This window comes from Pygoscelis adeliae, unplaced genomic scaffold (assembly GCF_000699105.1).
Source record: "Pygoscelis adeliae isolate BGI_AS28 unplaced genomic scaffold, ASM69910v1 Scaffold226, whole genome shotgun sequence".
Classification (NCBI taxonomy): Eukaryota; Metazoa; Chordata; class Aves; order Sphenisciformes; family Spheniscidae; genus Pygoscelis; species Pygoscelis adeliae.
This window is the reverse complement of record NW_008824983.1, coordinates 3,136,005-3,154,251: the sequence shown is the minus strand read 5'-3', so window position 1 is coordinate 3,154,251 and position 18,247 is coordinate 3,136,005. Positions and strand designations below refer to the sequence as shown.

Below are 18,247 nucleotides of genomic sequence, written 5' to 3'. Positions count from 1 at the left end.
AAGAATTTCATTGTGCTAATCTGCAACAGTAGCAGAATCCAAAATTTGATGTGTTGTTCGCGACTAAAATAACATCTTATGTAATTGCCCTGGGCCTGCACAGTAACAGCTTCCAAAAAGATCTGGTTGCTTTGCGGAGGGGATTGAAAACTAAGACAGCATTATCAGTCATTCTGCTAAAGGCACAAGACTGAAGGTCTCCAGAAAGTTTGTCCCCTTGTAGACGACAGAGATAATGTATTTGCCGCCCTTTCTTTTTCTCTGCTTTTCTACAGGTCATTAGGGAGCCAGTGTAAACGCAAGAGGATGATCTAAAATACTAGGCACAGGTAAGCAGCTCTGGGTATGGCTACCTGTAAGAAAAAGATTCCTACTCCCTAATATTGCACTGAAGAAAGACCCTGCATCAGGACCTTTCTCCTGTTTGATGTGATCTTGGTCTATGTTGAGATATTACCCATTTGAAGTGAACAGGGTTGTTTTCAGTAATCGTTGGAGATGGCAGTCCATTAAATACTCTTTAAAAATAGATACACTTTTTTTTTGTATGTGTGTGCATGACTGTATACATAGATACATATATGTATACATACATAAAGAGGGCATTTTTTTATATAGTATTTTATATGTATGTGTTAAGAGTGTATGTGTGTATGTACATACATACCTATATATCTTAAAAAAGGGAACACTTGTCTGTAAACAAAAAGCCCAGCATACATAAGGTGTCTAGGAAAGTATAAAACCAAAGTAAGCATACATGATATTTTCCCCAGGTAATCTCCTAGAATCCAACTAATGTTTTACTTGAAGACTTTTTGAACCAAATGAGGTTTGTGGGTTGTTTATGTAATTTGTATTGTGTGCTTTTACTATTCAAGATGCTTCCATTTTAAAACTAGTCTCAACTTCTTCATGGACTAGTATTCATGTATAAATTGCTACTCTGCACTGGAGATCTGTTTGATTAAACATGAGAAACTCTTATCCTTGGTCTGGATTACTCTTTAGTTTCTTTAAATAATTGACATTTTCTCTGGAGTGCTTGATAACTGAGATGTGATATGTGTATCATTGTAGCCTACTGTGAAGATTGAGCCAGTACTAGTTCTTGTTTTGGTAATAGAGCTGGTGGTAAGTTTGCAGCAGATTAATGATTACCCATATATGCAGTTTAGGAAGCATGTCAGGCTGACCAGGATACCCACAGATTGTTCTTAGGTTGGCCATAGCTCCATTCTGCCTAATGATGTGTCCAGATGGAACAGCAGAAATAGATGCTTAGCCTCCGAGCACTGGAGCCTATATGCCTGTTTACATATTTACCTGCTCTCCAGAAATCTGACTGCTGCTGTGTGACATGTTCCTTCTGATCCCATCTTCCACCCAGGCACCCTGTGTAAGGTGGACCTAGCCTTGGCCAAGATCTTGGTGTTGCTTTAAAGGTTCTTCTGCTCTCAGTGCTTAATAAACACAGAAAGATACAGTGTAATGGGGCTAAATGAAGAACATCGTAATAGTTTGAATTTTGGGTTGGTTGGCCATAGAGTCCTTTGAACTTACATGTCTGTGCTGATAACAGGTGGTCATCTGAAGCTAAAGGAAAGACTTCTAGATTAGCAATAGAAATACTCTTTCAAGTCAGACTGACAGTATGGTATCCTGTGCTTGGAAACAAATCTTCAACCAGTCTGTGGAAATGCATGGATAACAAGGAAGCAGTGATCTGTTTTAGATTGCTGTGATTAAAAAAACATTCTTCCTAAAGTCCCTCTTCACATTGTCCTATATCTCTACTCAGAATTGGGAACGAACTGTAGCAACTGGCTCGTCTTTCGCTCACTTCAATCATTCTACAGGTAGCTAGTATTTTGTTATATTCAGTATCACTTGGAAAACACTTCCAAGTTTACAGTAATACCCAATGACTTTTTAAGCTTCTTGGTTCAGTCCTCTGATGCAAGTAAGAAGGATGGGTTCAAGACTTCTAGACCACCTTGTGTTAACAGTGAGCAGGAGATGTATTTTGTTCAGCGAAACCAGCTTGATAGGAGATCTTAGAATCCAAGCGGTGATAGCCATACAGAATAGAGGCATAGTGCTATAGAAATAGTTTCTGCTACCTGTTGGAAATGTGATGGCAAGGACCCAGCAAGATGTAAAGAGCTCTTTCCTCTTTGCTTTTCAGTATTTCATCTTTTTACACTTATCGGTAAAAGTTGAGGTTCTTGTGTTTGATCCCTTCATCAGTCAGTTGAAGAGGCGATAAAGAAGCAGTGTCCCAATGTAGTTTTCTAAAAATGTTTAAAAAAATTTTTTTTCAAGGTGACTATCTTACCATCTTTGAACAAGAACTGTAGTCACTGGCAAACGCCTAGTTTGGGATAAGTGGAATATAGAAGTTCTCAGGCTTGACGTAAGTTGGGAAGTATATAGAAGTAAGAGCAGTTCCATTGCCAAGAACTTGATCTAGGCTTTTTGAGGTGCTCTTTCTTCTTGGGATAAGAGATTTTGATAGTGGTAGGTAAAACAAACAATTGGGTTTTTTTTGTAGTTTAGAAATGATACACCAGCATTGCATTGACCAACTTTTCTTATCCCAAGTTGGACCAGGAGGGCAGGTCTTCCTCTAACTATTGGTATGTCTTGCTCAGAGAAGTGACGATCGTATATCTAACTTCCATTCTCAAAAATAGCTATAGTTTGATCTTCTGATGTCTTGAAAGTGAGGCTTGACTAGACTTGTCTTTTCTCTTGCTGAAGAAATAGATCCTTTAGAAGAAAATTGAGATAAAATGCAGCACGCATGTACTTCTTGTATAGAAATAGGAGAAAAAAGAGAAGTAAAATTTACCAGCTGTACATTGAACATTGTCTGTTCAAGTGATGCCCAAAAATACTCTTGTGCATCTGAAGATGTTGAATGCATCATAAATCTCAGCTAATATTATCTAGAATTACTATACTTGGTTATCTGTGACCAAAATTAGAATCCTGCTAAAGCTTTTATTACATAGTTTTTAGAGTTCATTGGCAGCTTCTGACTGAGTTAACAAGATGAAGAAAGGCAAAAGAAGTTGAAGAGTCATCAGGACTCCAGATCCTGGCCATTTTTTAAAATAGAATTTAAACATGTTAGAAAGATCTCTAAATGTCTATAGCACAGATTGTTTTCACTCAAACTACTCATCCTTTTAATGCAGCTAAGCCGCCATTTTGGTTTTAGTCTCTACTCTTGTTTTTCAAGCATTTGGGTAAACTTAGGAAACACTTTCTTGGGTGAACAGAAATAGGCAGTGAATGGAAGGATAGTGGAAAAAATCTTGAGTATATATGAGTATGAATAACCTTTGTGAACCAAATGGGTTAATCGAGAGTTATACTATGTGACGTTTCACGATTTGTAGTTAAGGAAATATATGCAAATACCTCTTGTCAGCCTCTTTTGGGGGAATCTGAACATACAAACCTCAGAATGAGTCTTTCATTCAAGTAGGTCACTTCCTTCCTTTTTGCTCTTTTTCTCTGGCCTAATTCCCAAAACCAACTTTAACAGATGCCTTAACTTTGAAGTCACTGGGATTAGTTTCCTGCTTGCAGCTGAACATATACTTAAATAATTTCAGTAATATTTTAGTGAATCCCACTTCTCTGTAATACTGTCTAATGAACTTTTTTTAAGGCAGTAGGCTGAAAAAGGAGCACAATGAGTGGCAAGCTGAACCTACTCAGCTTTGGGAACCTCCCTCTTTTTCCCATCAAGGAAAGAGTAGTAAGCATAATGTCATCTTCCAGGTAGAAGTGCCAGACTGTATACATGAAGACAGGTGGAGCAGGTGGCAGTCCCATTTAAACACTACCCCTTCCAGCATGGTGAAGGCACTGTCTTTTAGTGCTAGACTGTGTGCAAAAATGACAGGCCAGGTGTGGTTCCTGGGCCATCAGCTGGCACGTGCGGTAAGCCATGTTACATTTTTTCTTTTTCCTTCTGAGCCACTCCTTTTGCTGTATCTAGTTTTTCTAACTTCATCATAATGTGTTGCCTACTTTCCAGCCATTTTTTGCTTTTTATTCAATACATTTCCAAATAATTTGCTATTAAATAGGTGTTCGGGAATTTTGGGCCTCAAACAAAATTTTACTCGTTTCTGTGTTGGAGAGATGACCAGCTTTTCTGTGTATGGTAGGGTTTAAATTTTGGTTAAATGTTGTAAATGCTGATGTTGGGGTGTGTGTGCATGCATGTGTGTTATGATGGCTGGTATAATTTGGAAATGTACAAAACAGATGACTGAAAAAAAAAACATGAGAGAGAATCTGACACTAAGATGATCTTGAATTTCTGCATCTCAGTGGTGATTAAGCTCATTAAAATATATTTTCCACCCCTCCCAAAAATATAATCCAACAAAAACCTTCAAAGGATTAAAATGAGCTAGTTCTTTTATTACAGTCATCTTTGTACAAGGCATCAGAAGTGCTGTGTCTCTAAGTTTGTTTGGGGTCCTCTTATTGTAGTGTGTGTCTTTTATGGAATCTATTTCCCTTCCTCAAAAATCTTAGGACACTGTGTATTGCATTGGCTCTGCTGTTAGTACTGTAGATTCAAGTAAAAATTTTTAGGGAAAGCAAGAATGTTTCAGATGCAGTTGCTGTGATATTTCCGTGCTTCAAATTTACGGTAGAGTCTTGCAGCTCTGCTGAACTAGCAAATTTGTGCTGCACTATGCACTTCTCTTCTTGTCAGTCTTTGCATTGTTTTTCTGTATCTATCATACAGAAGAACCTGTATCCGCCTGTTCTTAGAAAGCCCCATAACTGAAGAGCAAGACTGGTAGAATTACTTTACTGATTTATTTATTTTATTAAGTCTTGAACTTAAGATAGTCTTCCTGATACTTTAAATCAAGGGATCCGACATATGTGCTCATACAACATTGTATGAATGTTCCTTTCTCACAAAAAGATACCTGTTTAGGTTCAGGTATATGTCTAGAACAAGAACTGCCTGCTGAGTGATGGACTTGTTTAAAGAAGAATTAGGAAAACTGACAGATAGTGCTTTATCTGTAAGTCTTTAGTGAAAATCCTTTAGAGGAAGGGTTCTACAGTTTCCTGCTGTTAGTCAGTATCGTCTTCAGAATGGATGAAAATATTTTTCGGTTTGTACTTAAGTTTAGACTCTTTCCATGTGTTACAGTACTGAATATGGGCCACTGACTACTTTTGGCTTTAAGATCAAATAACTGTCTTGGGACTCTCATTTGACATTTGTCATACACAGCAATAGTATGTGAGTAATTGAACTCTGTTGTTTGTCTTGAGGCAGTCAGTGGATTTGGTAACGCTTAATTTTATTTGGACTCACTACCTGTAGAAACAAAGACGACTGACACCTCATGAGTCTAAAGAGGTGTAAAATCCATTGGTACAAAACTCAATTTTTTGCCAATAGTGAAAATCTGTTTCTGAATCATAGTTCACGCGCCCAATCTTAAGTTTGGATATCTACATGTCCACTTGCTTCCTACACTTCTTTCCCTTCTTGTAGTCAGGTAGGTATGTATAATATAGGTCAAGAGGAGTTATATGGAGCCAGCGTGTGGGTTTACAGGTATTGTTAGAGCAAGAAAAGTATAACAGGCACATGAGACCAGGAAATTACAACGCTCCTTGGTGTAGTTCATTGCTTCCATCATTGAACACAAATTCCTTCTTATGGGATCAAGTGTCATTGCTATTTGCTACCATGGTAAGTTTCTGTAGAGATATACTTGGTGCCATCAGTAAGCTTGATTTATGGAAAGGATATTATATTAATGAAAATAAAAAGATACCTTTCCAAGCAGTGTGCTATTATTATTGCTAAGGTCTCTTTCAAACTGAGCGTTCCAAAGGAAGTTTCAACATGAAGATCTGATGCTTCTAATGGATCTCCATGTGCAGACTAACGCTAGTAGGTGGACCAGCAATCCAGTGAGTGTGTGCCTGGCTATGAAGAGGCTGCTGGGCTTGTGCCTTTGTTAGTGTGCCATTGGATCTGTCCAGGGACAGGTGTTCTGGCAGTCTACCTGCGTGTGGTTTACTTTATATCTGTTTCCTTAAGCTATTTTCCTCTCCCAACTGGACCAAAAAGCAAGCCAAAGTCCAGCATACTACCTTGCAGCTTTGCACATGCATGTAGCTGACATGTAGGATGCTTGTAGCTGAGCTATCGGGATCTGTTGATTTAGGGAAGTGCAAGCCTGGGCTGCTTAAAATCTCAGCTGTTCTTTGAGGAGAGACAGCCAACCAGATTCTGTCCTGAGTATAAGACTTGTTCTTGTACCACGTGACAAGTGGAATGTGTGCAGGTATGCTGGGGGCCATGTTAACAGGCAGGGTACCCAAAAACTCGAAGCAGAATCAAGATTTCACTTGGGTTTTGGGCATGTCTCCAGGAACAATGTAGTGGAAAATGAAAAAAATATAGCTGATTATTTGAAAAAACAGCTAAACAGGTTGGTTTCCTTTTTATCAAGAGGAATTTACATTTTCTGAAAATGCATTCTTAGCCTATATTTTGTTTCACACCTTTCAAAATTATGAGGAAGAATGTGGCCATTTAACTTCAGTGCTGAGTTTGCATGAGCCCGTGACTACTCCATCTTATTTGATTCTTATTACCTTGTGTGTGCTGTATGACCTGTCTGCTGAGATAGTGCTTGTTTTCTCTGTTGCCAATAGTTATGAATGTCATGAATGTTTTTTTTGACCTTCTAACTCCCAGAAAATGTTGGGTATCCTAGCATTACAGAAAAACACATTGTTGCCCTTTTAAGTTCACGTGGGAACTCAAGGGTAACCTCATGTTAAATTATTCCGCAATCCTAAAGCTAGTTGTGTCCGAAGAACCAATTTATCCATAGGAGGGTACATTACTCCCTTTTTATATATCTCTCAGGCCCAATACTCTTCTGTAAAGAGGAATTTAATCGGGATTATAATAAGTAGAAACTACTATGGATGGGACAGACTGCTCTGAGAACTCATTTAGTGTGATGAGACAGTCCTCTTAACTGCCATGCTGAAGATGGTTGGCAAAGCAATTACTCTTTTCCAGGTCAGGACCCAGACTTCATAAAACCTTCTTGTGGAAAAGCTGAAACGTGGAATTATTTATCTATTACAGTGGAATTCCAAGGCTGGGGATGGAGAAGGATCATGGTCCCTAACCTGCCATTTCTGATTGTACATAGGAGGACTTTAATAGGCTATTTTGAGAGTCCTCTCCACTTCTTTTCTGTTGTTGGCATAATATTCTAAGTAATTCTGACTACTAGATACCCAAGTAACTGGGCCTGGAAACTTGTGCGAATCTGAGAGGTTCCACTGTCAGAAACCAATGAGGTTCTTGGCTCAGTCAGGTGCTGCCTGTACTAACAACTTCCTCTCTTTTCTCCTCCCATCCCTTTCTCTGAGACCCCTAAGCAGTGGGGGAAAGAATAGAACAAAGGACTTGGGCCAAAACCAAGAGAGTCTGTGGCTTTTATTGTTTCACCATAAATGGGATTGAAGAGAGTTAGCATATGAGGATATGTATGAACTGCTTTTAAGAAACAGCAATTGCAGTTTGGAGTCTAGAAAGAAATTATCTTAAAATTTTTTATTTTTTACCCTCTGTAGACTTTCTCACGGTTCAGATGCACTCAAAAAGCCAAGTTCCATCATGGCCTCATGAAAACAGGAAAACATGTTATAAGAGATAATGAGATATAAGTAAAAGTTGTAGCTGTAAACATTTCTACTTTCAGGTATTACAGCAATTTACCTGTCTCAGAAAATGATGAAAAGCTTTGATAGACTGTATTCTTTTATTAAGTTTTGCAGTGGTGTGAACTGACCAAGAAGAAAAGTTTGGCTGTCTTTGCATTTTCCAGAATTTCTTTTGAAAAAAAGAAAATAATTGAACTGAAGATGTGCAGAACTTGGCTTGTGCAACAGTAACTGAGGGAGTGATTTGTGTAATGTGGGTGACTGGAAGTATGTACTTGCATAGTTACTGCTATCAAAGCAGAGAAATAAACTGAAGTGAGATGACTGCCTTCCACTGCAGCAGTTACTAGGCTCTGCGTGCAATAGCAGCAGATTATATCTGGGCATATAACATGTTTCTAACTTCCCACTTAATCTTTAGTTCTGGTAGTAAGCTGTACTTCATTTAAGCACATTCTTTGGACATTGGGAATGAAGCCGTCAATAGTTGTTGGAAGCAAGATTTTTGGTGATGTATTAAGCTGATCATTGTATTTCTGAGCATGAACTGTCTTTTACTGCAGCCCTTCCACTACACTGAAGCTTCGTCATGTCCTTGAGCTTCTGTCATCTAGTATCCTACTTCCCAAAGGAAGAGTTGAATGGAAAGGTGTTTAAAACTCATTGTTTAATTAGAAAACTTGTAACTATTTGATCACAAGTTACTCACTGTAAGCCTTTACTTAAAAGTTCTCTGTTTTTGCTTTAGTTGGGGTGACAGAGTACATGACTGAAAATTCAGAAGTTCTTAAATTCAGAAGTTCTTAGGCAAAACTTAATGAAACCAAACTTGGTATTCTAAGGAAATAGAGTAGAAAATTTCAAACTTGTCAGTATGCATCACAGGTACAAGTGCAAAATACTGTTTTGAAGACACCCTTTGCAGTTTCTGTGTCTGTGTCCACCTTATACAACACAGAACATTGTCCTTCAGTGTTTACAGCAGTAAGTTGGAAACTGACTTGAAAGTGACAGTGGTGAACATTCAAAGTGAACATTCGAAGTGGTAATTTTCTTAAAAATGTGTAGTTCTTAATGCAAGCTGTCCCAAGACCACTAGAAATAACTTTTTCCCCTGTTATTGTGCCCAGATATTCTTAAATTGAAATGAAATTTTTCACTTTTAATTAAGCATTTGTGATCCTAAATAAATCCTGACAACATATTGCGGGCAAGTAGTCTGGGAGGTGAAACACATGACTAAGTGCGGTATTACTTACTCAATGGAGTTTTTCAGTTCCTTTCACAATCTGCGTGTCAAGGTGATCTTTTTATTCCTTTTCTATGGTTCTTGAACATATCCTTCAAAGGACTAAAGGAAGGTAACTGTTGAGGATAATGAATAGGTAATTGTGTAAATCTTGACTGCATTAAATTAAAAGTATAGAATGGAGTCTCTTACTAGAGAAATGACTGAGATGCATTTTGGGCATCATGCAGGTCAAGTAAGCATTTAACATGCCATCATGTTTTGCAATCTCTGTATTAAAGTACAAAGGTTTTATGTGGTATTTTTCACCATTTAAAAACATCAGCAATGTTGTTGTGCAAACAAATTTTGAAAAGTCATTTTCTATCTGCTACATCACTACTAACATTCCAAGTGTTTTGGTAAATTTTCTTTGTAGGTAAGGCTTTACCTTGTGTCCTTAGAGTAAATGAGAACTGCATCATATGACAAGGGTAGTAAAGAAAACTTTTTTTTTTCCTTTCTGTTGCAAGTCACCCTGAACTATAACATTGTTAATTTAGCAACTTGCTTTTGCAGCTTCTTAATGAGTTTGGGCAGAGATGGGGAGTGCTTGAATAAGGGGGATTATTTTAGTGGAAGTGGGAGTGTTAGAGTTTAGGAATGAACTTCAAATGAAACTTCTGGAAAATGTACTAGGTGATCATGTAAAATTGAAAACTGAGGTCCTAGGCCAGAGATAATTTCATTTAGATTTTACAATTTTTGCAGTCTCACTCCTGTCTTAAATTTTTGACTTGCAAGTTGCGATGCAGAGGAAAACTTTCAGTGAAATTAAGTAGACTCTGAGTTAACTGAAAAATTCCTTATGGAAGTTTTGCATGGTGGGTCTTTTTCCTCCTAGAAAAATGGGGTAGATATAATAGTCATATAATAGTCAAATATCTTTTCTATTTTAAATCAGAATCACTTTCATTTTTGATTAAATAATGTGTTGAGATAGTCTAAATCTTTTCTAAAGAGCTTTAATTTATTTTGTGCTCTAAAAAGCTGTCTTGCATTTCTGTTTTCTGTATATGAATTTATTGAGCAATTTTCAAGTGCTGTGCAGCATCTCAAATAAAAGTATTTTTATATCTGCATTGATGCAGGTCTAGTTGAAATACTCCAGTGTTTTAGGTTGGAAGTGATAATTAAATACTTCACAATAACAGAGATCTGAAACAGGGCATACATGAAATGTTAATATATGGGTGTGATGTATTAAAAAGGCATGGGTGTAATTTTTGGAGTGGCTGCATCATAATGGGGCAATCAGATTTTGAAAGTGCTGTGTTTCAATGCCTTCATTTATAAACCATTCTGCTGCTGTTATGAAATAAGTCTGAGAATGTGTTAGTACAGCTTTACTTCACTCGATATCAAAACCCTTCATCATAAAATTGTTAACTGTTAGAATTCCTCAGTGTCTTCTACACTTAAAGCTGTAGAAGGAGGTAGTGTTAAAAGCAGCGGTAGTATCTGGATGAAAGGTGGTTTCTGGTGAAATTCGTCTAAGCATTTTCACTGAAGAAAAAGAGGATCAAAACCAAAGTGCCAAAACCTGATTTGAAGCCTAGAGTAATAGCAGTGGGACAAAATATACATGTAGTGTTTTGCATTTAAGGAAGAGGACACTTTGTTCAGCTGCAAATTTAAGGTTTGGAGGAGACAGAAGTTCTTTTGTGACAGACCAGTAGATTGAGCTGACAGTAGGATATAACTGTGAGAAAGTCAAAATAGATCTCATGATCTATCTGTATGAGTAGAAAGGGAAGTATTAGTGTTGTTGTGCAAGGCGCTCATGAGACTCTTGTCTGATATACTTTGCACAATCATGACTGTCCATATTGAAAAAAGGTGCAGGCTGGAAGAGGTACAGAGGAATTATGCCAGGCTTGCTTCTTTCCCAATCAATATAGGAGAGGAGAGAATCGCCCTCTTTATGGCAGAAAATTACCCTCTTTAGGTTAGAAGAATGAAAACTGACGTGTTGTTTGTTAGCTGTAAATAATTTGGATTAAGAACAGGGAACAGAAATAATTGTTTAAGCTAAATTTCGTATTAACCAAGATTAAGGAAGTGCCCAGGTATCTGAAGTGTTGATTTTTTTGATGATTTCCTGCTGGTGTTCTGTTGAGTGATCGGGTGCTTTCAGATGGAAGGATGCAAGCACCCCTGAGATGCAAACTCCAGTGGAACCAACAAGATCTCTAGTGATCAGATTCATCACGGGTCTCTGGAGGTGCAGTGTTGTTACTTTGCTATGCAGTAGAGTATCCAATTTTGTGTATTAGAGGTACCTTGTCTTGTTTGCAGATGTACCCAAACTACATTACAAAATAGCTCTGCAAGTATTGTTCTGAGCCATGACATTTACACTGGCAGTAGAGTACCTTACAATCCTTGTGAATTTTAATCATCTTCTTTGAAAATATGCCTGCATAGTGTGCCTAGATGAAAGTGCGAATGGTTGAAGAAACACATTCATAACAGAACTTGAACCTCCCTTTTTGTGGCTGCTAGGGTGCCTGTTTTTAGAAGTGGGGCAGAACATACAACTCGGAAGTTTCACAGCTTGCCTTTACCCACTATGACAATGTTGATTGGAGACCAGTAACAAGATGAAACCACATAACACTTAAAGTGGAATTCTCCTCTCCCTTTGGAAGGGTGTTCACTCTTTTCTCTTCAGGTCTGAATTTAGTACTTGTGTGGAAAAGGGATCTGATTTAGGAAGATCTTGTCATTGATTTCCTTGATAAAGTTATCAATGAGATAAAATCGTATAGATGGTTCTGCATGACTTCACCTCAACTTTTCGACCAAGAAAAGTGGTACAGTAAACTGAATTTTTTTTTTTTGTAACACGTAACTTGCTCCTGGGTATATAACTGTGGTCTTTACTTATGTTGTTAGTATTTTGTCAGTCAGTTACGCTGTCTTCAGGCTCTGTCACCCTGCAACACATAAACAATTTTAAGTCCTGTGGCAGAAATACAGAGATAAAAAGCTTTGATTCATTTGGAAGGGTGCATATTAGAGCTGAAAAATTAAGATACAGAGAAAGGCATACTTCAAAAGCTGTACTTATTTTGTTGCATCTGTTATGCTGGCATTTTGGACTTCATAAATACTGGCATTAATTGCCTATGTATGTGGCTGCAGAGAATACAAGTTTCTTCATCCAGCTGTTTCTTGCAAAATACCAGGGAAGATGACTGATGTGATCCAATAAGTTCAGCCTGTTGTATAAGTTGAGTGGAGTGCAGGATACATCCTGAAACTTGTTGAATTTTTACTGAAACTTTGGGTACGAAACAGTATCTTAGACTGTATATCCACTGAATGCGTTTTGCCTTCATTTAAAAATCAGGTTTAAAATATCCTTATTATTCAGGAAAATAATAAAGATATTATTATATATTATTATATTACATTATGTATAAGGATATTATTACATAAAATATCCTTAGTACCTGAAGTACTAAAGTAGTTGAAGAACTAAGGGAATACAGTCTTTGTTCACCAAAATTGAAATTTCTCCCGGGGCATATGCTAGTATTCATTTAAAGTACAGTAGTCTTTGTGTGACATCAGTATGTACTTTCCTAACATCTCTAGCTGAAAAGTAAGACCACTACAAAAAAAAAAAAAGAAACAATCTAGCCTTTTCAAAAAGCTTTTAGTTGACTTGCTTTTACACACTGTAGTTTGTGCTGTATGGTGGTTGAAGCTTTTGCATTAAATTCCTTCTGTATTTTATTTCAAATGCAACTGCTGCTTCTAATTTGAGGCACAATACTGTTTTTAATTTCTCTCCTCTTGGAGCACTTAAATTTTTTCCTACAATGGAAGCTTTTACATATATACAGCCCTACTTGTCTAGACTATAGGTAGAGGCTTTCAAAAATATAGAATATCTCCTTTTCTTTCCACTGACCTCTACTGCCTCCAACAGATTTAGATTTCTGGATTACTTAAACACTTTTTAATAATTTCTTCAATGTCTGAAATATTTGGTCTTCATATCTGTGCAGCTTGGCAGGTACAGAGAAATGCTTATGTTTTGAAGTTTTTTCAAAGATCTTCTCAAAGATTATTTCTTCCAAATGGCAACATATGAACATTGTAATAGCAAGTGGAAAAGTAGTGGTTTCCTTTAAGCTGTGCCTTAACTGTATAATATACAATTTAGAGGGGAAATGGAACTAGTTTCAAAATTTGGCTTCGTAGTACTACCTTTCAGGAAGACTAATGCGAACAGTCAGCTAGAGCAAAAGCTTCATATATTTAGAGCAATGTGTAAAGTTTTCAGAAACTGTGGAAGTAAATTTATTTATTTGTTGGCAACTGGCAATGGTGATATTCAGATGTTAAGCAAAGATTTACTGTAGTTATTAAATTTCTGATGAACAGTATTTAGAAGCTGTAAAACAGCATATTAGCAATTTAGTATCAATTCATAAAGTAATTATTTGGAGGCATAGGACTGCTTTTTTTTCTTTTTTTTTTTTAATGGTGTGAAAATTCTTATATTTACCTCAAAACGACCACTGTTAGCATAGCTTTTTCAGTGTTGCCTGAGTTGCCCTGGAGAAGTGCAGGCATCCATAACTGAGCTGATGGTGTTTATGGGTTTAAAGTGGGGCCTTTTCCATTACAAAAGGAGTGGAGATTTCTGTCTTTCAGTATAGTATCAATATGAGTTTCCAGTATTTATTTCAAGGTAGTATTTACATGGTGTGAAAGAGTATATAGCAGAGTTCAAGAAGAGTAATAGTAGTGAGTGAAGCTTTCCATCTGAATGAAGGATGCCAGGAAATAATTACAGAGTCTCAGAATCATTGAGGTTGAAAGGGACTTCTTCAGATCATCTGGCTCAACCCCCCTGCTCAAAGAGGATCAACTGGAGCAGGTTGTCCAGGACTGTGTCCATTGAGTTTTGAATATCTCCAGGGATGGAGACTCGACAACTAATGTGGGCAACCTGTTCCAGTGAGGATGAGAGGCAGATGACATAAATGGAATCAAGAGAAATTCAGGCGGTAGGTAAGGAAAACCTTTTTCATCATTAGGAAGTAGTGGAAGTGGTTGCCAAGAGAAGTTACGTAGTCTCCATCCTGGGAGGTTTTCAAGACTGCTGGGTAAAGCCCTGAGCAACATGGTGTGCTCTCATAGCTGTCCCTTCTTAGAGCATGAGGTTGGATTAGAGACCTTGTGGGGACCCTTCCCACTTAATTTAAGCTTTCATAACTTGATCCAACTAATTTCCTGAATGTACCCCTGGGAGGAAAATGTTTACTTTTTAGTAATCATTTGTTTTAACTGATTACTCTCAAACAGTTGTATATGCTGTAATTCAGTAAGAAATGCTACTTTTTTAGTGGAGCATAAAAACTATTCAAGCAGAAAAACAGGAAAGTGAATTCTCTTTTTAAGTAATTGCATCTCCTGAACTTTTCAGAAGGCACCTTAAGCCCTCCTGCCTCTTCCAGTGTGGCACAAATACCATAACGAAGAAGCAAATTCATTAGGTGGCTCAGACTACAATAGAGGAATCACCGTGCAGGTTTCTGCTGTCCTACCATTTGTTTGCGGGAGAGAACTTTCAATTGTGGGGTTAGACCTGTACAATTTAAACCATTATATGAGAAGCTTCTCTCTGTCAGAAGAGACATACTCAGCATATTTGTGTGTGTGCATGTGTATGCTTCCTCAGTTAATCATCATCTGTGCCTGAAGCTTGCATCAGTCTTTCTCTAATTAAAAAAAGTCAGAAAACTCAGTAATATTTAACACCTGTATAGGCTTGTCTTCAAAGGATCAAGCTTAGTTAGTGAGCATCAAGTTAAGTTAATTGCCTTTGTAGTTTACAATTGAGATCTTTTTATTTACAATCCTTTAAGAAAGAGAAGTCTAACGCAATTTCCTCAATACTGGATTTTAGTGTATCTCTTATCAATATTTTATTGTTGGTCATGTTATATACATATTCAGATAAGTCTTAACCTTTTAATTCAGCTGGTTTTGGAGATGTGATGCTTTGTTCCCTTTTTTATCTTTGCTGAAATAATTTTAAAATAGTGCTTTTCTTTGCAAAAGATGCAGCTGTGAGGTCCATCTGTTCATCAGAAAATTTGTGCTTCCATCTTTTTTTAGACAAACTTCACAGCCTGAAAGAAGTATGGCTACAGTGTTTGGGATGGGGAAGGGTTGTTCGCTCTTCCCCACAGCTTTTGTGACCTTAAGAGTCATGAAAAATGGGCATGTAAGATGTAGTTGAGCTAGGTTTTATAAGGGTAGGGACTGCTTGAGCTTCTATTTACAGTTATGCTAAAATAGCTCAATCTTGGCTTGCCAGGAGACTTGGAGAAAATTAAGTAAAAAAACTAGTAAACATTTCTAAGCATTTATGTTATTTCTTTTCAACATGCAAAAATCCAGTGAGTAGAATTTTAATATCAGGAGGAGCATTCATTCTTATCAATTAGACTTTTCCTCCTTCCTTTACTAATTCACTGCCATATATTGTGCAGTCAGTAAAGTATGCATGCTGCGGACAACAGCTTCCTTCATTAAGCAGTCTTACTGTCTTTCTAGAGGAGATCCACTGTATTTACTGGATGAGGAAGGGATCCTGTTTAGAAAATGTGCCTAGTTGATGTTACAGTGGACTGCCGCCCAGAAATACTTGAGTTAAGGTGGCTATTAATAGGGCTATAGCTGCATTGGCCCAACACTCCCTGCTTGGCAATTATTTGTCAAATAGCCTGGATAAAACCTACACTGATGTAGATGCAAAGTCTGTGGATGTTTGAGAGCCCAAGTATCATTGTATCCTACTACCATAAGCAATGTAGGCATACCTTGTATGGGATTGTGTAACTAATTTGTAGCCTAGCGTAGAGGAGCAGAGGGGCTAAACTGCAATTGTACATCACTTTTATAGCGCTTCTCTGGAGGTATTTCTAAATGGGGTCTCTGCTCAGTGAATACAGTTGCTGGCTGTGAAAATGCAAGCATAATGTTGTATGTGCTCGCTGCATAATGCTTTCCCAGAGACTTTTATCTTAAAACCTGGTTTCTGAAACTTACTCTAACTGTAGTAAGAGGGCTTTGTCAGTGTTTCATATATTCTTGGTCAACAGTCTGTTAGTGAACGAACTTGTTTGTACTAGCTCAGAATGTTAACTTGTTCATAGTTACCTCTTTTCTCACACCTAGGCTGCCAAAAATGTTATAATTTGTAACTGGGGAGAGAAGTGGCTGATACAAAATAACTTTTTTTTTCACCTTATATTAAAGCATAAATCAGTTTTTTTTAAAAACATGAATACAAGTGGAAAAAATTTTACACAGCTGTCATCGTTTAAGGGCTGTATGAGTTACAAATGAATCTTCTTTTGTCTATGCATATTGGATGTCTTGTGAAACTTTTCTTTTGGATATATCCCTCTTGAAAAGGTTTTAAATCACACAAGAAATTGTTTCCGAAGTTTATGTGTGTGACGAGATTTTAATCTAACTTTCTAGACTTTGTGTGAAGCACCAGCCTCACCAAATTAGTCCTTGAGGTATTTATTGTACCTTCCTATCCAGATGAGTAGGTCATGTAGAAATAAATATGCATACATTTATGTAAATCTATTATAGATAATTTTCTTTTCATTCCTGTTAGTTTGTAAGGTTGGAGACTAATAAAATGAAATTGAGCTAAAAAAAAAAATCTGTGCAAGGTATTAACTCTGGAAAGCTTTAATTTTCCCCGCTGAGTGACACATTTGTCTTCTGTCGGCAAATCTGGAAAATTTATTTAAATGTATGCTTTCTCTTTCCTTTACATAGAATTAATGTAGACAAGAATTAGGGACTGAAAGAAAGAGTAAAATCAAATTTGGTAGAAGAGTCACAGTTGAGAGCTTGGTGAAAACCTGTCTTTTTCTTACAAATACAAGAAGAGAAGAGTTATCATAGTATCTTTTACTTCTGTTTGATCTGAGTGTACTATTGTAAGGTATGGTATGTAGGGTAAAAGCGTCCTTTCGTTGTCTGAAGAGCTATATTTGAATTAGGAGGAGTTCATACTGGTTAGTAAATTTTGCATTAGTAAGTGGGATTTCCGTATTCTTCTGCCTCAGGATGCACGCTGTTTGCCACAGAGACCAATTAACATGTCTTCCCTCCCCCTTCCCTTTTTGATATGGGGTTCAAATGACAAACTAGTTTCTCTGAGTATGGGGTCATATGCATAGTAGGATTAAATTGTTCAGTGCATGTACACAGCAGATCAGTATGCTCCTGCTGAGTCTTGCTTGAGGCTTTAAACTTGCTATGGTTATGAAGATGTTCTTTGAAAATTGACTGTGGAAATTAATTCTACATGTGTGTATGTTCCCTGTCACCAAAGCCAGGGGCTGGAGTGGAGGGTGGCCCATTGTAATCTCATTTTCTCTTAGGAGTCCAAGCTCAGACTCAGTTCTGTTGTCACTTATTCCTAAGAATCCTTTTATTTCAACACCTCGCCTCAACTGAGAGCCAGTTTCTGCTGCTCAATTCCTCCTGTTCTGTCTGGAGGCTGTTGTCAATGTGTGTTTCTTGTAATGTGTGTGTTCCTAGATGGTTTTGTTAATCATTGCAGTCAACCATGCCCATCTCATGCTGTCCTCACAAAAGCAAATCCTTCTGTGTTGTGATGTGAATTTAAAATTTTACCCAGACGGGTAAAATTTTGAATATAGAAAAAGGTTTGTCTTCAGAGAGAGAAGGAGGTGCATGATAGAGCTCTCAAAGTTAGTATGTTCTTACCAGTTTCCTCTAAAAGATGAGACAAGAGAGGCAAGAGAGACCCAATTAATTTTCCACTGAAGGAAAAGCACGCATTTGCTTTTTATTGGACACCAAAGTATTGAACAACAAGGAGCACTCCTGACAACCTGGTTTATGTAGTTTGTTCACTGTAATCCTTAGTTCTTGTACGCCTGACTCACATGTAAGTTCTACAGGTCTTCCCCCCACCCCCCAGCGAGTAACCTCTATCAACATTTCAAGGGCAGATTTGCCAGAGGAGAGATGGGAGGCTCAAAAGGCAATTTTTGATAGGGTATTTAGATTTATAGTAGACTCTAAACTCCTTAGTTCTATCTGTTTCTTGCTTGATAGGACCAGAGCTTTTAAGTAAAACATTTCTACGTGACTACTTACATCTTCAGCTTTCATTCCTGC

General features: G+C 37.4%; 1 protein-coding gene across 1 annotated transcript in view; it reads left to right on the top strand.

The window, feature by feature from the left end:
- The first annotated feature begins 282 nt into the window (after positions 1-282).
- MPP6 (membrane protein, palmitoylated 6 (MAGUK p55 subfamily member 6)) overlaps positions 283-18,247 on the top strand; it is a 44,337-nt gene continuing 26,372 nt past the window's right edge. Inside the window, exon 1 of the mRNA XM_009325730.1 lies at positions 283-329. The gene's annotated coding sequence lies outside the window, so the exon portion shown is untranslated. The remainder of the gene's footprint in view (positions 330-18,247) is intronic.